General features: G+C 38.2%; 1 protein-coding gene across 2 annotated transcripts in view; it reads left to right on the forward strand.

The window, feature by feature from the left end:
* LOC127639688 (spectrin beta chain, non-erythrocytic 1-like) overlaps positions 1–18,221 on the forward strand; it is an 81,368-nt gene that overhangs the window by 1,089 nt on the left and 62,058 nt on the right. The window lies entirely within an intron of this gene.

Raw genomic sequence — 18,221 nt, forward strand, 5'->3', positions numbered from 1 at the left:
TACACCGTGCTAAAATGGGAGCATGAAGAGAGTACAAGAGGGGAGTTGATAGCAGAAAGGTGAGGCAGGATAAGACGGGAGAGGAGAGGATAACAGGATGGTAAGAAGTGGAGAGGAACAGACGTATAGTGAAGAGGATAAGAAGGGGAGTGGAGAGGATAACAGGAGTGGAAAGAGGCGTAGAAACTCAAATCATGTGTATTATTAATGTAAAGTTCAGTCTGAAAAACAGGTTACACATTCACACCTTCCTTGTTTTTGTACTTGTGTTTTCCCGGGGTGTATCATTCATGCACTATTTATTTCTCTTTAAAACCACACGTTAGAGGGAGGCGTAGCATGTGTGAACTGCTAATCCCCCCACATGACACAAGATCTGATGGTGTGCGTGTTTGAGGTCATGAGGAGTGTTTCTTAGTTAATAGGGAGATAATGACTCGAGCATTGTACTTTTCAGGCTTATTATCTATTGTACAGAAAGAATGGCATCTGCAAAACAGGTCCTTGAACTATGAACACACACAACTCAAAGGACTAGGTCCAAGTACAGTAGGCTAAATAAACCGTGGATTCTGGAAGAACAGTTGCTAGTGGGCCATCCAGTCTGTTTTAAAAATTAATAAACTTTTAACTTGAGTTTGTAGCCGATTCCCTGGTAATGTTTGACTGATAACTCAAATAACACAGTGTTTGAGTATAGTAAACTTGTAGTCAGTGTTGTTCTCAGGAAAGCTCCAGACAAACACATGACATAGGAACCAGCATTCCCGTGCATCGTTGTGTTTTCAATCAACCGCTAAAAAGAGACTAAAGGAGATATGTAGATTTGAGAGAGGTCAGGCCAGCAGTTTGCATGTGTTAAAATACAGCTCATTGTTAATAATTTATGTGGTTGCGTCAGTGTACCCGCCTGAAATTTGGCTCATGACTTGAGCAAGGTTTTGACACACATTTACACAGACACACACATTCAAAGTGTCTCATGTATCCTCTCTGCATGAGCACTCGCTGATCCTCCCCTCCTTTCACCCCTACACACACACTGGTAATTCTGGTCAGGTTACCCTTCAGTTGACTTTTTCGAACATTTTATAGAAGTACAGGTGCCACGTATCAGGGGGCTTGCTCAAACAAAGTCTTCATGTTTGATCAGGTTCTCCTCCGTTTTCAAATGTTCCTTGGTTGAGGTTGAAATTATCTCCATTTAAATAAATGCTCCAAGGTCATTGTGCAAGTATGTGTGAATGCATGTGTATATATAAGTGTGATGGTGCAGACAGAATGGAGTCCATTTACAGTTGTGTCGAAGAATTCAATGCATTATTGAGAAATAAATCGCAGATTAAAAAAAAAATGGCAATGAAAGTTACAAACTTTTTGCCTTTCATTCTTTGTCTGTCTACACTCACCAACCACTTTATTAGGTACACCTGTACATCTACTTATTCATGCGATTTGTCTAATCAGCCTATCGATCTGTCTGTCTACACTCACCAGCCACTTATTTAGGTAAACCTGTATGTACATCTACTTATGCATGTGAATATCCAATCAGCCAGTCGTGTGCCAGCAGTGTAATGTAGGTACACTTAGGTGAGAACATTAAAATACATTTTTGAAAATTTGAAGCCCTGGTGTGCCGACTTTTCTCTTTTTCTGATACCAATTAGTTTTTTGTCATTGGATGTGCGTGCTTTTGTTCATTTTGTCTGCGCAGTTTAATGTATAAAATCACGCAGATATGGATCAGGAGCTTGAATTTAATGTTCACATCAACCATCAAAATGGAGAAAAAATTGAATCTCAGTGATTTAGACTGTGGCATGATTGTTGGTGCCAGACGGGCTGGTTTGAGCATTTCTATAGAATGTATAGAGAATGGTGTGAAAAAACAACCAATGAGCACAAGCCCCCTAGAGCAGCATTGACTCTTCACAGGATGTTTAAAAAATCTTGGTCTTACAGATATCTGGAGACTTTTGAACCCATCTGGTAGGGACTATACATTTTTCATAAGATTTATTCTAGGATAGATAATTTTTTTTTTTTTATATCTAAGTCCCTCATTTCATCTGTTGTTGATTTGCTCAATTAGAAACATCTTCGTCTCAGATCTGGTAAGTTTAGAGGTGTTGCCACATACGGAGAAAAATAAATCATATAGTTTGGCGCTTTAATGTATCCCTTTTGCAAAATCCCGAATTCCAAATAATGTTAAATGCTGAAATCAATGTTTATATGGAGACCAACTAGTCCTCATTATCCTCTGTGGGCATGGTTTGGGAGGCACTTAAGGTGGTTCTTAGGGGTCGAATTATACAGTATGTTTCATTCATCAAAAAATCAAAAGCACGAGAACTCGTGGAGTTAGAAGGGCCTCAGAGAATTGACCCAATTGAAATACAGATATAATACTATTTTGTCACAGAAGGTGGAGTTTTTACTATTCAGGGCAAAACAGTCATACTTTGAGTCGGAGATAAAGCAGGGAAGCTTTTGGCTAGATTCATAAAGCAGAGAGAGTCTTTTTCTATCATTCCCTCAGTGAAAACTGCTATTGGTGAAATATTTTCCTCAGCCATTAATATTAATAATACTTTTAAAGTATTCTATCTTGATCTCTATAGTTCCACTTCTTTGTTTACCGATTAAGATATTAGAAACATTGTGGAACCATTAGAACTCCCTAAACTGATGAATAAGCAAATCTTGATTCTGAGATAACCTTGGAGGAGTTTGACGAGGTAATTAAGGCCCTGCCTACAGGCAAGGCTCAGGGGCCAGATGGCTTTGCCACTGAATTATTTAGATCTTATGCTACAGAACTTGTTCCACTTTTGCTAGAAGTTTATACAGAATCATTAAAGAATGGAAAGCTTCCGCCAACCGTGACGCAATCCTGGATCAGTCTGATTCTTATAAAGGACAAAGATCCAAGCGAGTGTAATAGTTACCGTCCAATTTCAGTTATCCAGATAGACCAGTGGTTCTCAACCTTTTTTGAACAAACGCCCCCCTGACCTCTTCATGATCCTCTTAACGCCCCCCCCCCCTCCTAAAAAAAAACTGCAACAGAAGTTTCTTATTGTATTTATACTACATGTAAAAGCCTCAAGTTGAGTAATATTGTGTTTGGAAAAAAATGCAAAAACACATGGATTGTTTGAAAGGTATTGCAAATGTATTTAGAAATTCAAACAAATTCAGGCTCACACACAATTTTTTTAAGATGAACCAATCACGTGAACAATAACGTAACTAACCTAAATGGCCAATGAAAAAACAGCGGTCGTTCGCGCACTCAATTAGGCAATATATACTAGGCTTCAAATTTGAATAGCCTACAAACGGTCATTTGATTTCAAAGACGACAACAGCTCGGCCACCTGAACTGAACCGAAGAAAAAACGACGTCAAAAACAGCCACTTTTTTTTTTATTAATTACGGTCATTGGTGTGAGCCCTGAGCACTAATTATGCGCCTAATTATGTATTCAGCGTTATGTACAGAAAAAGCCGGTGAAAGCGCGCCTCCGCCTCTTAAAAGCATGTGTAACTTAGGAAGCGGCTCTCCTGGCATATCCTCCTGGTGAAGTGGCAGCAGTAATCCGAGCAAGACGAAGACATAGGCTAAGGAGAAGAGCTGAAAAGATTTTTGCGCAGGCCGCCTGTTGAGTACCTCTGAGTAACGCCCCCCATTTGTGCCTGAGCGCCCCCCTCTCTGCTGCCTCGTTCACACCGCCCCCCAACACTGTCCAAACGCCCCCTAGGGGGCGGTACCGCCCCCGTTAAGAAACGCTGAGCTAGATGTAAACATTTTGGCAGAAATTGTGGCTAAACGATTAAGTAAAGTTATGACATCTCTTATACTTACAGATCAGGTGGGTTTTTTGGGGGGCCACAGCTCATCTGATTAGGTGTTTCATCAATATCATGTGGTCAGTGGCGAATGATCAGATTCCGGTCGCTGCCATCTCACTTGAAGCCAAAATGGCATTTGTTATGGTAGAATGGGATTAAAGTTTTGGAAATATACAGGTTTAGAACTACTTTTATTGAATGGATTAATATACTTTATAGACACCCGGTAGCGGTGGTACAAACAAATGAATTGATTCCAGATTATTTTACTCTGGATTGGGGCACCTGTCAGGGTTGCCCTCTTTCCCCATTATTGTTCTATCTTGCCCTGGAACCATTCACAGCCACGATAAGAAAGGCGGATGACACATAAGCTTAAGCAGGTAATATTTTATTCTTCTTCTCTGACCTCATTTGATCTATGCCTTGCCTCCACAGCATTATTAATTCCTTCTCTAGGTTCTCAGATTACAGTCAATTTTCCCAAATCCAGCTCTGACAGCGTACTGCCCTGTAACAGCTTTTCAACCGGGCTCCTTCCAGTGGCCCAAACAGGGCATCAAGTATTTGGCCATTTTATTCCCAGCAAATTTGTGTGATTTAGTTAGTTAATTAAACATTTTTCAAGTGATGTGGACAGGTGGGCTTCATTACATTTATCTATGATTGGAAAGGTTAATGTTATTAAAATGAATTGTATTCCAAAATGTAACTACCTGCTGCAGTCTCTCCCATTAGATGTCCCCCTCTCTAATTTCAAGCAATTTGATAGAATAAGTCCTTTATTTGGAATGATAAATGTCCCAGAATACATTTCAACAAGCTACATAGGCTGATTGACAAAGGTGGGCTGGCCTGCCCAAGATTTTATTTTATTATTATGCATTCGGTCTCAGACATTTGGCTCATTGGTCGCTTCCACCTGAGAGAGCCCCTCCCTGGTTTTGTATTGAAAAGGAATTTCTTGCCCCTGTCTTGCCACTGCAAAGCCTTTCTATCAAACTAATTGGAGAAGTTAAGTTACACCCTGTTATCTCGCATTTACACTCGATATGGACAAAAGTGTCCTGAATGTTTAACTCTATATTTATTTAAATGTTGCCTCAGGCATATGGCTGAACACTAAATTACTTATTAATAAGTCCCCTTTCTGTTGGTTAGAGTGGATTGTGAGGGGGTTTACTACACTCTGTGACCTATATGAGAGTGGAGTGCTGAGATCTTTTGAAAATGTGGTTAAACATTTTAATATTCCTAGATCTCATTTCTTTAGGTATCTACAGCTGCGCCACCTGTTCTGTGCTATTTTTGGGAGTAGTATACACACCCCTAAAGCGACAGGTTCTCTGGTAGTGGTGATTACTGCTTTTGGAAAAGGTCATGAGGCATCGGTGTATTACTCCCTGCAAATTCAGTGTCTGGGTGACGGAGCATTGTCTTCTCTCAAGAGATTATGGGAGAAAGATTTAAATTTGGTATTGAAGAAAGGAGTGTGGGCTAGGATTCTAAAAAGCATCAAGTCTACATCTAGAGATGCAAGGGTCCATCTGATGCAATTTAAGAGTTTGCATCGATTCTATTGGACCCCTCTCTAGATTCTATAGGTTGGGTCTTAAAGACACAACACAAGTTTTTTGGGAATGTTTTAAGATCTAAGAAGTTTGGTTGAGTTTTCAGAGCTTTATGTGTGAGGTATTGGGCACTCAATTTTCATTTTGCCCCAGACTCTGTATCCTGGGTGAGGGGATGGCTGTTAACATTAGGAACAGATATTTAAAAAGTTGGGTCCTAGTTTGGAGTCATGATTGGCAGGAAAGTCATCCTCAGGGGATGGAAGTCGGCTGGGGCACTCTCGTTTAGGGAGTGGTGCGGGGAGATGATTTTTATAAGGCAGGCGAAATGGGATTTGTTTGTCAGGAAATGGGGGGCGGGGTTATTTGGCTTTTTTGGAGGGTTCTCAGGGTGGGCTGTGGAGAGGTATTTGTAGTTCAGTTTGGTATGTGTATTATTGATGTTGTTTGAATGTATATATTATTTTATTTTATTTTTTTAATGTTTTATATTTATTTATTTTTATGTTCTAGTTGTTGGTGACAACAGTATTTTGTGTTTGTGTCGGGTGGGAAAGTTCAGGGGGAGGGGTTTAATGTGAATAACTCTTTCAGTTTTTTATGTTGTGTTTGTATGTTTTATGATTGGAATCAATATAAAATTGTTAATAACAAAAAAAATCAATCAATGAGCAGCAGTTCTGTGGACGAAAACTGCTTGTTAATGACAGAGGTCAGAGGAGAATGCCCAGACTGGTCCAATCTGACATGGTGACAGTAACCCAAATAACCACATTACAACAGTTCTATGAAAAAGTATTTCTGAACATACAACACGTCGAACATTGAGGAGGATGGGGTACAGCAGCACCCCCTCCGGGAACCACTACTGTCAGCTTAGAACAGGAAACTGAGGCTGCAGTGTGCACAGTCTCACTGAAACTGAACAGTAGACGATTAGATAAACATCACCAATTCAAATCTAGATTTCTGCTGAGGTACACAAATGGTAGGCCCACCGCAGCCTCGCTTTTCTGTTCGTGGCTGACAGAAGTGGAACCCAACCTGGTCTTCTGCTGTTGATGTTGTGCATTCTGAGATGCTATTCTGCTCCAATTGTACAGAGTGTGTCTTTTGGCTCTAGATATTGTTTTCTCAGTTGTTTTGTTGTTGTTATTCAATCGTAAAATTCGAATAAAAAATTAAATTTCAGCCAAACATGACTTCATCTCAACAAATGTATGCAGTCTAACTTAATTCAATAATTTTTCAGATTACTCGATTAATCGTCAGAAAATTTGTTAATTACTCGATTACCAAAATAATCAATAGTGACAGCCCAACAGCAGTTACAGAAATAATTAAACCAGCCCGTCGGGTACCAACAATCATGCTACATTTTACATCACTGAGATCAAATTTTTTTCCCCATTCTAATGGTTTATGTGAACATTAACTGAAGCTCCTGACACATATCTGCATGATTTTATACATTACAGTGCTGCCACATGATTGGCTGAATAGATAATCGCATGAATATGAAAAATTCATTTTAACATCTATTTCCTTAAGCTTCCAAATAATACCTTGAATAATATCACTTTACAGTATATCCCAATGCCTTTTACGTTTTAGTCTGCTAAGCATTGCCAATAATTGGTTTCACGTGCCGTTGTAGTGAACTACTCTTATTGCTGTTGAAGCTTGGGGCCCCAGGCAATTGCATGGCTTGCCTGTCCCGTGGTCCGCCTCTGTGAATAATACAGTGAACACTGCACATCTGTGATTGATATGGTGTTTCCCAAAGGGGCCAAAGGGTTTTCCCTGTAGAAGTTACTTTTAGTCAGGGGAATTGATTTTTAACAATATCTTATAAACCTTTTAAGACGGACTTAACATGAGCTTCGAGGTTGTTAACCAATGGTGTATGCTTCTGCTGAAGTGATCAGTCCTTGTTATTTCATTTTCATATCCTGCCCGTAGGTCCGCCTCTGTGAATAATACAGTGAATACTGCACATCTATGATTGATATGGTGTTTCTGTTTAGAGGGCCAAAGGATTTTCCCTTTAGAAGTTGGTTTTAGTCAGGGGGAATTGATGTATTCCTTAATTGGGTAGGAACTTAATTGAAGTCTTAAGATAAAATCCGATCAGTTAAGTTAGAATGTTTCACAAATTCATATTACAGAAGCAAATCCCAACTACAGTTATGATGAGAAAATGCATTTAGGAAATTAATCTGTAATAGGATTTGTCCTAAATGAGATCCTAACTTATATTGCCATGATTACCAAACAGATAAGATAGGATTCTAAAGTAAGGATATTTCTGTAATATGCCCCCTGGGGAAGAACTACACTATCCATGATCCTGAGGGGAATCAAATACACAAATTTGTCTTTTTGTTGTATACTTTATCTCAGAGCTGGTTGGGTTGGTTCATGGCAAAGAACTCTTTTATGAAGGATTTTATAATTTCCCTATGTAAAAAATTTATGGGAAAAGTACTCCCAGAACTAGAAACGCTGAAAAAAATGGGTGAGCGCTGTTGTGCTCTTTAGGTAACCTGTATTTAGGAATATGAGCTGACAAAAATCATTGAATGTCAGCCATTTAAAAAAATTCACTTTGAAATCTTAATATAACCATTCAAATTCTGCTGATAAGCGATGTGTTTTTGAGTGTGCTTAAGCCTAAAGCAGGGTTCAGGAACCTATGGCTCGCAGGGTGTTTCACGTGAACGTTTAAAACTTTTAAGAGATAATTTTCTATCAGGAAGATTCGCAGACTTGAGTGAAGGTTACTATGGCATTTATTTGATGGATATTAAACAGAAAGGTAATGTCTCTCTTTAGCGTAGGCCCCATCTGGGGGTCCAAAGAAGTTGTACTCTGAACTGTCATATCCTGCCTCCGTGATGGACGGGACTCAACTTGTGGTGGTGGGGTGGTGGAGGTTGCCGTGTTGGCACATGAAACAGCAATGTGATCAATTGTGAGCAGACTTATAAAGCAATGGCTTGCATGTGATTGGATGGGAATTACCCCGCTAATGGTGTGATGATGTACAGCTGCTAGTTTTCCCGCTAGAACTACGCAGCGCTTACATTTCCAGCAGAAATTGTGGGTGCAATTGCAAAGCTTGAAGTCAATGACACTGTTCTGATTTCCTTCCAAATTTGTCGTACACCCTACTCCTGGTGAACAAGGTTTGATATAAACACCCAAATGCATACCAGCCACTGTGGAAGGTGACCCGTAAGACTTATTGGAAGGATATATTACAAGAAATAATACACAAAGATGCATGTTTGACGAAACTGAGGAAAGAAAAGCTGCCGATGCACGTTTGATTTGATATGTGTGCGCAGTGAGCTCCGCTATTCACAAGTCCAATGAAAGTGATTCACCGAGACACACACACATTCATAGAGTTTTTGTTTCCCAATAACTATTGATCTTAGCTGTTAAGGGCATTTTCTACGAGCGATTTTGTGAACGTTTATGTGCACCCAGGGTGTGATATAGCGCCCGCCACCTGCAAAATGCATCGAGGCTCAATCCAGTTCGCGAGCTCCTTGTCCAAAGGTATTTACAGTAGGGCTGCACCTAACGATCATTTTTTTAATCAATTAATCCAACGATTATTTTTCTGATTAGTCGATTAATCTAACAACTAATTTATCAATTTTTCTAAATGTTTTTTTATTATTACTTGATTAATATAACAATTAATTAAACCAAAATAAATATACAAAACTTCTCATTAATATTTCAATATTTTATAAAATTATCTTCTCTTAAACACAAACAAATGTACAAGAAACAAAGTGTGCACTGCATTATTCTGCAACAAAAATAGCCCTGTCTTAACTGGTAATCTCCATTTTACAGTCCAACATTAATTTTATTTTGGAGAGATTTTATGTTGGACTGCTAAATTCGAGGTTGCACAATGTTTTGATATTCCTCCTGAAAGTGACTTGAATTTTACATTTGTTTCACTTATTTTGTTGTTGGATTGCTAAATGTAGATTACTTTAATTAGATTTTGTAGTGATTTTAACTTTAATTTGAGTAAAAGGAAAGTCCAATCTACATTTAGCAATCCAACAAAAAAATAAATGAAACAAATGTAAAATTCAAGTCACTTTCAGGAGGAATATTAAAACATTGTGCAACCTCAAGTTTAGCAGTCCAACATAAAATAATTTTACAGTAAAATTTGTGCAATTTGAGTAACACTTAAATGTTTTTCTAACAGGAATAACTAAAACTTGTGCATTCTTAATCATCTCTCAGTAATACACACACCCATCTTACCACATACACACATGTGGTATCTCCCTCCCCTCTTTCTTTCCCTCCCCTCCCTCCACATTCCACCTCTCCTCCTCTATCCCTAATCTTACAGTAAAATTTGTGCAATTCGAGCAACAGTTAACTTTTTCTAACAGGAATAAATAAAACTATTGCAATCTGAATTAAATCTCAGTGGAGCAAGGCATATAATTTAAACGATTTACAGACCGTAACAGTCATACAGTTTACACCATTTTCTCACTCATACATGGCCGTTAAAGTAAACAGAAAATCTAAAATGGCCAAATAACAAAATTAGATGACGCATGGTGTAATGTTACATTAGCAGTGGTGCAGAAATGTCTTTTAACATGGGGGCGATGAGGAAACATTTAGAAAATGTATTTTAAGTGACTACTACTAACAGAAACACGTCTTGTAATACTAAAATGTCATGTTTGGCTGGAGACAAAAAGTAAACGGGACTTACGGTGCTGCCGTCTTGACAAGCTCTCCGGGATGCTTTCCCTTCAAGTGTTCGTTCATGGCAGTTGTACTGCTGTGATAAGCCACTTCCATTTTGCATAGCTTACACAGCACCACATTGTTGGGTCTCTGGCTAAAATACTCCCACATTTTAGATGACTGTGGGTGAGTTTTTTTTTTTTAGCTGCAGCTTGTTCTCTGGTGAATCCATGCTTACACCGGGTGCTGCCATTTTAATTATTCAATTGCGACGCACCGACACGTTATGCAAATCGACGTATTTCTGTTATCGATTACGTAGATGAATCATCCCAGCCCTAATTTAGAGTAATTTTGCTCATCTACCCGCTACAGGTGGGTGACCTGTAAGACGTCTTGGAGTGACACATGACAATAAATGCTGTTGGTCAAAAAGACGTGCTTGAAGAAACACACTTTATTATATTTTTAAGAACAAAGAAAAGAAAAGCCGTCAATGCTCTGATCTGATTCTCAGTTTTTTCAGAGGCTTGCAATGGGACCCTGTCTCGTGGAACACACGCATGTGAAGAGTTATCATTCCTTTTTCTCGGTTTCACTCAACTGAAAACTGTTTGGAAGAATAATGTACTCTATGAGAATGCTGCAAATTATCTCTGATCATCTCGTTGCTGTGAGTTTAGTTCACTTTATTTCCACTGAGCAGTTCGCTCTTACACATTTTGAATGTGACTGCAGGTTCAGTAATATACAGGTTTCTTTGTATTAAACAAAGAAAGACATAAGTGATTAAATCACGAAGTAATACAAGACACGTTCACCTTAAACCTAAAATTGAGTTCTATTTTCTTTTCTTTTGGCAGCATAAAGTGTAATACCTAAAAGCAATACAAACTCAATAAGAATACACATTTGGCAGCATTTTTTGGGAACAAGGGAATTTATTAGGCTTATTTATTATGATTATTATTATTATCTTTACTTTTATAATCATCTTTAGTTCTTAATTTGTATGCTGTTTGTAATTTTTCACCTGTTGCCATGTACTGATTCTTGCGTGATGGCAAATGGGGCCGTTGGAAATGGCAAATATTTGTATTTGGGGTGGTTATATATAAGATTTCTTTATAACTTCGTTTTTTAAATTGCTTTTTTTTGTTACGTTTAAAGTGCAATTTGAATTTAGAAATGTCTTTTAAGTTTTATATGTTTCAATAATTTAAATCAAAATAAACAAAGCAAAAATATTAACCGACCTTGGGGGTTGATCATATAATCAGATATGGTGATATTTAAAAATTTTAATTGAGTAAAAATTTACTCAATTCCATAATGCAACATTTTGCCTATTATTTTTTGCATATTTGTTTGTTTTTGAGTTGTCTATGAGCAATATAAACATTTTATTTGATAGAAAAACTTTGTTTTTTGAAAAATAGTAAATGAATCGCTTGTGGTAAAATAATTTTTTTTTTATTTAAAATTAAATTTATAAATTGAATAAAAAAGCTTCCTTGATCCCTGGTCTAAAGGGTTCGTTACCCTAATGTCTGTCACCCTGAATAGATAAACAAATGCTCCCATCTTCTAACGTTACACAGATATGCTCAGAAAATCTCCCAATTCTCCCACATACACACACACACAGCACACTTGCTGGGTTTCCATCAAAACTTAAGCGCCATTTGCACTTAAGAAAACCTGAATGGAAATGCTTGATGTGCCAATAAGCTCAAAATTCGCTTAAAAGTTTATGCACTAGGCACAGTTGGATTTTTTTGAGTTTCACATTAGTGAAAATGCGCATTAAGGTGATGGAAACAGTTTATTTGCAAAAAAATGACATTTTCAACATTTGAGCATGTGTTTCTATTCCTTCTCGCAAAAAAAACAAAGCAATCCTTCGAACATAGCCTTTAACATTCGGAAGTGTTTAACCCACAGCTGGTCGTTGAAGTGAGTCCTCACAAGCCGCCGGAATAGTTTTGAACCTTCCCCAAACCAAGGAGGTCTTTCAACTGATCCAGCATAACATGGCAGACTCCCTCAAGATGCCCATGATGTAGTAAATGCAAATGAGCATGATTCACATTATTTGTTGGCCAAACACAGAAATTAGAAATTAGTTAAAAAAATTTGAAACATTTGGATGGAAACCCAGCTGCTGAGACCATACACTGATCAGTAACAACTTTAAAACCACCTTCCTAATATTGTGTAGGTCCGCCTCGTGCCACCAAAACAGCACCAACCCTAGCATTCTGGGAATATATTCTTCTCGCCACAATTGTACAGAGTGGTTATCTGAGTTTCCGTAGTCATTGTCAGTTCGAACCAGTGTGGCCATTCTCTGTTGACCTCTCATCAACAAGAATTTCTGTCCACAGAACTGCCGCTCACTGGATGTTTTGTTTTTGGCACCATTCGGAGTAAATTCTAGAGACTGTTGTGTGTGAATTTCTCAGGAGATCAGCAGTTACCGAAATGCTCACAATATTAGGCAGGTGGTTTTAAAGTTGTGGCTGATAACTGTCTATTTGACTGTCTCAGTGGGTTTACAGAGATCTAAGGGTGAGAGCAGATAGATAAATATACAGTATGTGTATGTGGAGAAGGTAAAAGTAAAAAATGGCATCCATCATCTAGGCTTGTTGCAATTTATTTAGTAATAGTCTGATCATGATTATTTGATCTAACCGTGGTTATTTGATATTTACCACAGTTATTGTGTACTTAAAATTCCAATCACATTTTAGTGTCCAAATAAGGAAATGATTGGAATATGTCTCATTCAATTGAACTCTGACTGTCTCACAGAGCCACACTGCGGACAGCACTGAGTGCAGCTCCTGAAGAGGGTATGAAGATTAAACCGTTTGTGAACCAGGCTTGAAGCACAGTGATGCAGGCGCCATCTGTGGACGTTTGTGCTAACGAACGAAAATATAAACAAGCTCAGGTTTCCCTTTAATTTAACGATTGTGTAATGACAAATATTGTTTGTTATTTGTATCAAATCACTTTATTGTCACACAACCATGTACACAAGTGCAACAGTAGGTGAAAGTCTTGTGTGCAGTTCCGAGCAACATAGAAGTCATGACAGTGACGAGACATATACCAATTACAACAAACAACATACTTGCACAACACAATTTACATATCAAATGTACACATAATTACACAACACAGTAATAATATACAATGTACAGTAAACAATACACACAATATAGAATACACATACAATAAAAATAAAGAGTATATAAAAAAAAAATATATATATATATACACAGTAGTTGTATTGAGGAGAATATAATTATGACAATCCAGTGTGAGATATAAGATTAATAAAGTGCAGTGCTGATTATTGATCGTGAGAGATCAATTGTTAAAAATTTTGATTGCTTGGGGAAGAAGCTATCATGTAGTCAGCTGGAGCGGGTCCTGATGCTGCGATACCGCCTACCTGATGGTAGCAGTGAGAACAGACTTTGACTCGGGTCTCGGGTGGTTGGAGTCTCTGATGATCCTCCAAGCTTTTTTCACACACCGCCTGTTATATGCCCTGGAGGGAGGGAAGCTCACCTCCGATGATGTGTCCGGCAGTTCGCACCACACTTTGCTGGTCTTTGCGGTTGTGGGTGGTGCTATTGCCGTACCAGGCGGTGATGCAGCCAGTCAGGATGCTGTCTACAGTACTAGTGAAGAACCGTGTGAGGATGTGGTGGTTCATTCCAAACTTCCTCAGCCGTCTCAGGAAGAAAGAGGCGCTGGTGAGCCTTCTTCACAACGGCCTCAGTGTGGACGGACCATGTGAGTTCCTCAGTGATGTGGACACCGAGGAACTTGAAGCTGCTGACTCTCTCTACCGGTGCTCCATTAATGGTGATGGGGCTGTGTTCTTTGTCTTTCCTCCTGAAGTCCACTACAAGCTCCTTGGTCTTACTGACTTTGAGGGAGAGGTTGTGCTCCTGACACCAGCATGTCAGAGTGAGCACCTCCTCTCTGTTGGCTGTTTCATCATTTCATCATATACACGCATATACACGCAGTGTTAATAACATGCAGATTCTCAAAGGTTTGGGCCTTTGGCTTAAAAAAACGTGCGAAAGGGAAGAATTTGGACAAATTTTTTACGATTTGCATACTTATACTATACTTTCACAATATAACATATTATAATAGATCTAATCAGGTTATTCTGGCTGAGTTCCAACAAAAATTGTGTATTTGCAAAAATGGACCGAGGCTAAAGTTGACCAAAATGGTGAGATGGATATTTGATGTATTTTGATATTTAAAATGCTTTTTGTAATGTCCATCATATGTTTTTAAATCCTTAAAGGAAATTATGTAAAAATTTAAAATGAACAAATTACTTCTTAATATTTATGAATCACACTCACACCTATGACAAAAATAGGACAATTTGTATGACAATTTATCATCAAAATTGTAAAAGCCCTAAATCGTCATAATCACAATGAATAATTAGCCAAATCATGACCGCCCTAATCCCACCGCAGAAACACAAACACATGCATACTTTTGCACTCACTCAATTGGAATTTGAGTTTTTTAGCACGAGTTATAGCTTGTGTGAGTAACATCAGTTGTGCTTGTGATCTGTATCTCTCAATACTGTTACATGTGAATGGACCATGGTATTTATTTGTTCTCTCTCCACCTAGTTTGCACAGAAATAGTAAGTAGTGCAGACACATACTCTCAAACTCACTCTCCCTATTATCAATCTGTTGATGTTACTGTAAACTTATTTTACTGTGCGTACTTATTTACTGTTCTGCTCTTGGGAAAGTCAAAGTAATGAGTTGTTCCTGGAAAAAATCCTCCCTATCTTTCTCCCACTATCCAGATGTCCTTACTCTAGCATCTGTGTATGTAAATGCTCTGATACCATTGTTCCTCAGCCAAGAGCAATACAGAGTGTTTGATAAAATGGCCATTAAATGGGTTAATTTGTTCGGTAAATATATTTAAAAATAAATAAATAATTAAAAAGCACAATTTTTAATTCATAGTGTTAGTTTTTCTTTTTAGGGTGCTTTATTGGCAGGACAAATATTTTTCCATTCATATTGCCAAGAATTTACATCTTAGCTACATACAGTATACTGAAAATGGTGCAAAGCAATGTGCAAGAATTAAAAGAGAAAAATACTAACTAGCCTATACAGTTCAATTTACAAAGAAAGCTAAAAAGCCCAATCAATATAATTTACATTAATTTGGGAACTGTGTTTAGGGGAGCTGAATTAATTACACTTTCACCTGCAAGAAGAATGGTCATGAGCCTTGCAGTGTGTAATGTGGTTTGGCAAGACACTTGATCTTAAATATGTGAAAGGTGAAAAAGCATCAAATGAAATCAAAACTGATAGGAAGCTCCCAGAGCTTGCCACTTTTCTCAGCAAAAGTTTGTCTAACAATATGAAACTAAGTCTTTTTTGTTAGCACTAACTTTTTTTTTTTTTTTAAGATGCTAGGTTATCTTAACCTCAAGTTGTAAATGTAAGAGTCATAGTTTTTTCATTGAGCATCTATTTAGTTTAGCAGAGATGGCAGGGAATGGAATGGGGTCAGGTAGCGCAGTATAGTAGCACCCCCTTTGACAAAAGAACATTTGGTTTTAGACAAGTACATCTGCATTTCGGTGGAGTAAAGTTTTCTTGCTCGCAGCTGGAGATGGATCTTGGCAAACTGATGGCTCATCAACTTTTTTATAAAAAAAATGCTTCCAAAGTTTTTTGGGCTAGTTCATGCATGTTCTGTTAAACGGAGCAAGATGAAATGCACAAGATGTCAGCATAAACCTCTCAGCTATGATACTCTAAAACACAGAGAAAAAAATCACACTGTATGGTATGCCTCCAGAAGAGTGCACGTATCTTGACTTCCTCTTTCTGAAGTGTTTGTGTAAAAGTGTCATTTTTATGCATGGACTAAGTTTACCCTCCATCCCCAAACTATGTCCTCTGTTGACCTGTAGAAACTTCTTGAACAACCTAAACTACTGTCACTGTCTCTGCCATGGTTAAGTGCTCTGTCATTTTTTGGTGCCAGAAGAAAAAAACTTTTAGTTTCAGATGTGTCATGTCATCTCAGTGTGGTTACTCATTATGTGTTCTGGCTGCTAGAGGATCAGTTACTCTGTACAAATACATTGATTGATTAGCTGCTTTGGCTTTGTCATAATGAGAAATGTTAGATGGTGCATTCAGTATTTCTTTTCCATTGCATTGTAGGCCACTTGTGTGCTGGATTCTAGAAAAAAGCCACCACGCATGCTCTACAGTGAGCCAAAGTTGCTGTTGTGTGGTTTCATAATCTCCTAAAATTGGAATAAGTGTACACCAAAACTGTTTGTTCAGAACGATCAGTGAAATTAAGCTTTACGGTTTTCAGATTTGCGTTAACTTTGCTACATTATGCCTGATCCCATTTTAGAATGAAATACAAATACAAGCATAAGTGCAGCATTATCTCAAACCTGGAGTTTTCAGAAAGCTGATTCTCAAATCAGCTGATTCTCAAAAAAGATCACTACTAAACAGACAAAAAAGAAATATGCTCCCCTCCATAAACAACTCCTCTTTACAAACTGAAACAAATTCAGAACATTCTTAAAAGTATTTTTCAGTGAGTCAAAATGGGATCAAATGATGACAGTGCTCTGTGAAGCAGTAACATAATTAAAAAACACTTTAGCAGTAACATAATGACTATGCCAGGAGATGCAAGCTCTCTGAAACTGATAGGATGAAGAATGTGTATAGATTAAGTTACAGAAGCAGTCAAACTGTGTGTCGAACATTGTTAGTGTTGGTGCTGTCTTAACAGGTCACAAGTTCTGAACAAGCAGCCTACAGTGGCAGTTCTGTTCTCTGCCCTCCATTAAGTGTTACATACATCCTCCACACATCACAGTGAAAACGACTATGAACCCACACATTTTTACCCTAGCGCTCTGTTGTGTAAGATGTTTTTCCTCGTAGTTTGGGCCTGTACCTTCAAAAATAATCTAAATTCCTCGAAAACCTTGAAATCAATATTTAGAAAACATCTTATTAAAATTGCTGCATAAAAACATTGCAGCAAGGTTGACGTCAGGGAGGAAACGTGAATGTGGCAGGTTTCTGTTTTAGATTCTTTCACAGGTGGAAAATCCCTCTTAGTTATAGCCATTAGAGGTGTGTGTCTACATTCTTGCTCTGTCATTCAGTAACTATTGTGTGTGTGCTTTAATAAGTAGTTGGTTCTCTTTGCTGTAACAACAGGCCGATGTAAACAGGTGTGGTCTGTTTCAGGGCTCATTCAGTTTAAACAATCCTTCAAACTACACGAGAGATGAAACTGATTAGTTGTAGGAAATAGTCACTGCAGGAAGATATTTCTGTCACATCACTACACCCTCATCACCTACGCCCATTCCAGTGATTACAGGACACACCTCTTTGATGTTAAAGGAAGTTCACCAAAATGAAACTGTCATTTGAGGCCCAAACATACTCTACTTAACTACGTGAACGGAGAAAAATGTTGCAATTGCAAACTCTGATTTCATGTGCCAATGGAGTGGTGGTGGAGTAGTGGCTAAAGCACAGGGCTGTTAATCAGAAGGTCCTTGGTTCGAACCCCACGGCCACCACCATTGTGCCCTTGAGCAAGGCACTTAACTCCAAGTTGTTCCAGGGGGGTTGTCCCTGTAATAATTGCACTGTAAGTCGCTTTGGATAAAAGCGTCTGCCAAATGCATAAATGTAAAATGTAAATGTGCCGTTGTGTTGTGAAATGTGTCAGAGCGCAATTCATAACCTAACGCAAGTACGAGCTGTATTCTCAGCATTGCACAAGGGGCGCTACAACAGATTTTCTTTTTTCAATCAACAACTGTCTTTGCAGAGCAGCAATTTGAGCTTATACAAACATATTTTTCTGTCGTCTTTTCAGCAAATACAAAAGCACACACTCTTCAACTGTCGACATGCTAACTCCATCACATCTGGTTTCATGGCACCTTAA

Source organism: Xyrauchen texanus, chromosome 4, assembly GCF_025860055.1.
Source record: "Xyrauchen texanus isolate HMW12.3.18 chromosome 4, RBS_HiC_50CHRs, whole genome shotgun sequence".
Classification (NCBI taxonomy): domain Eukaryota; kingdom Metazoa; phylum Chordata; class Actinopteri; order Cypriniformes; family Catostomidae; genus Xyrauchen; species Xyrauchen texanus.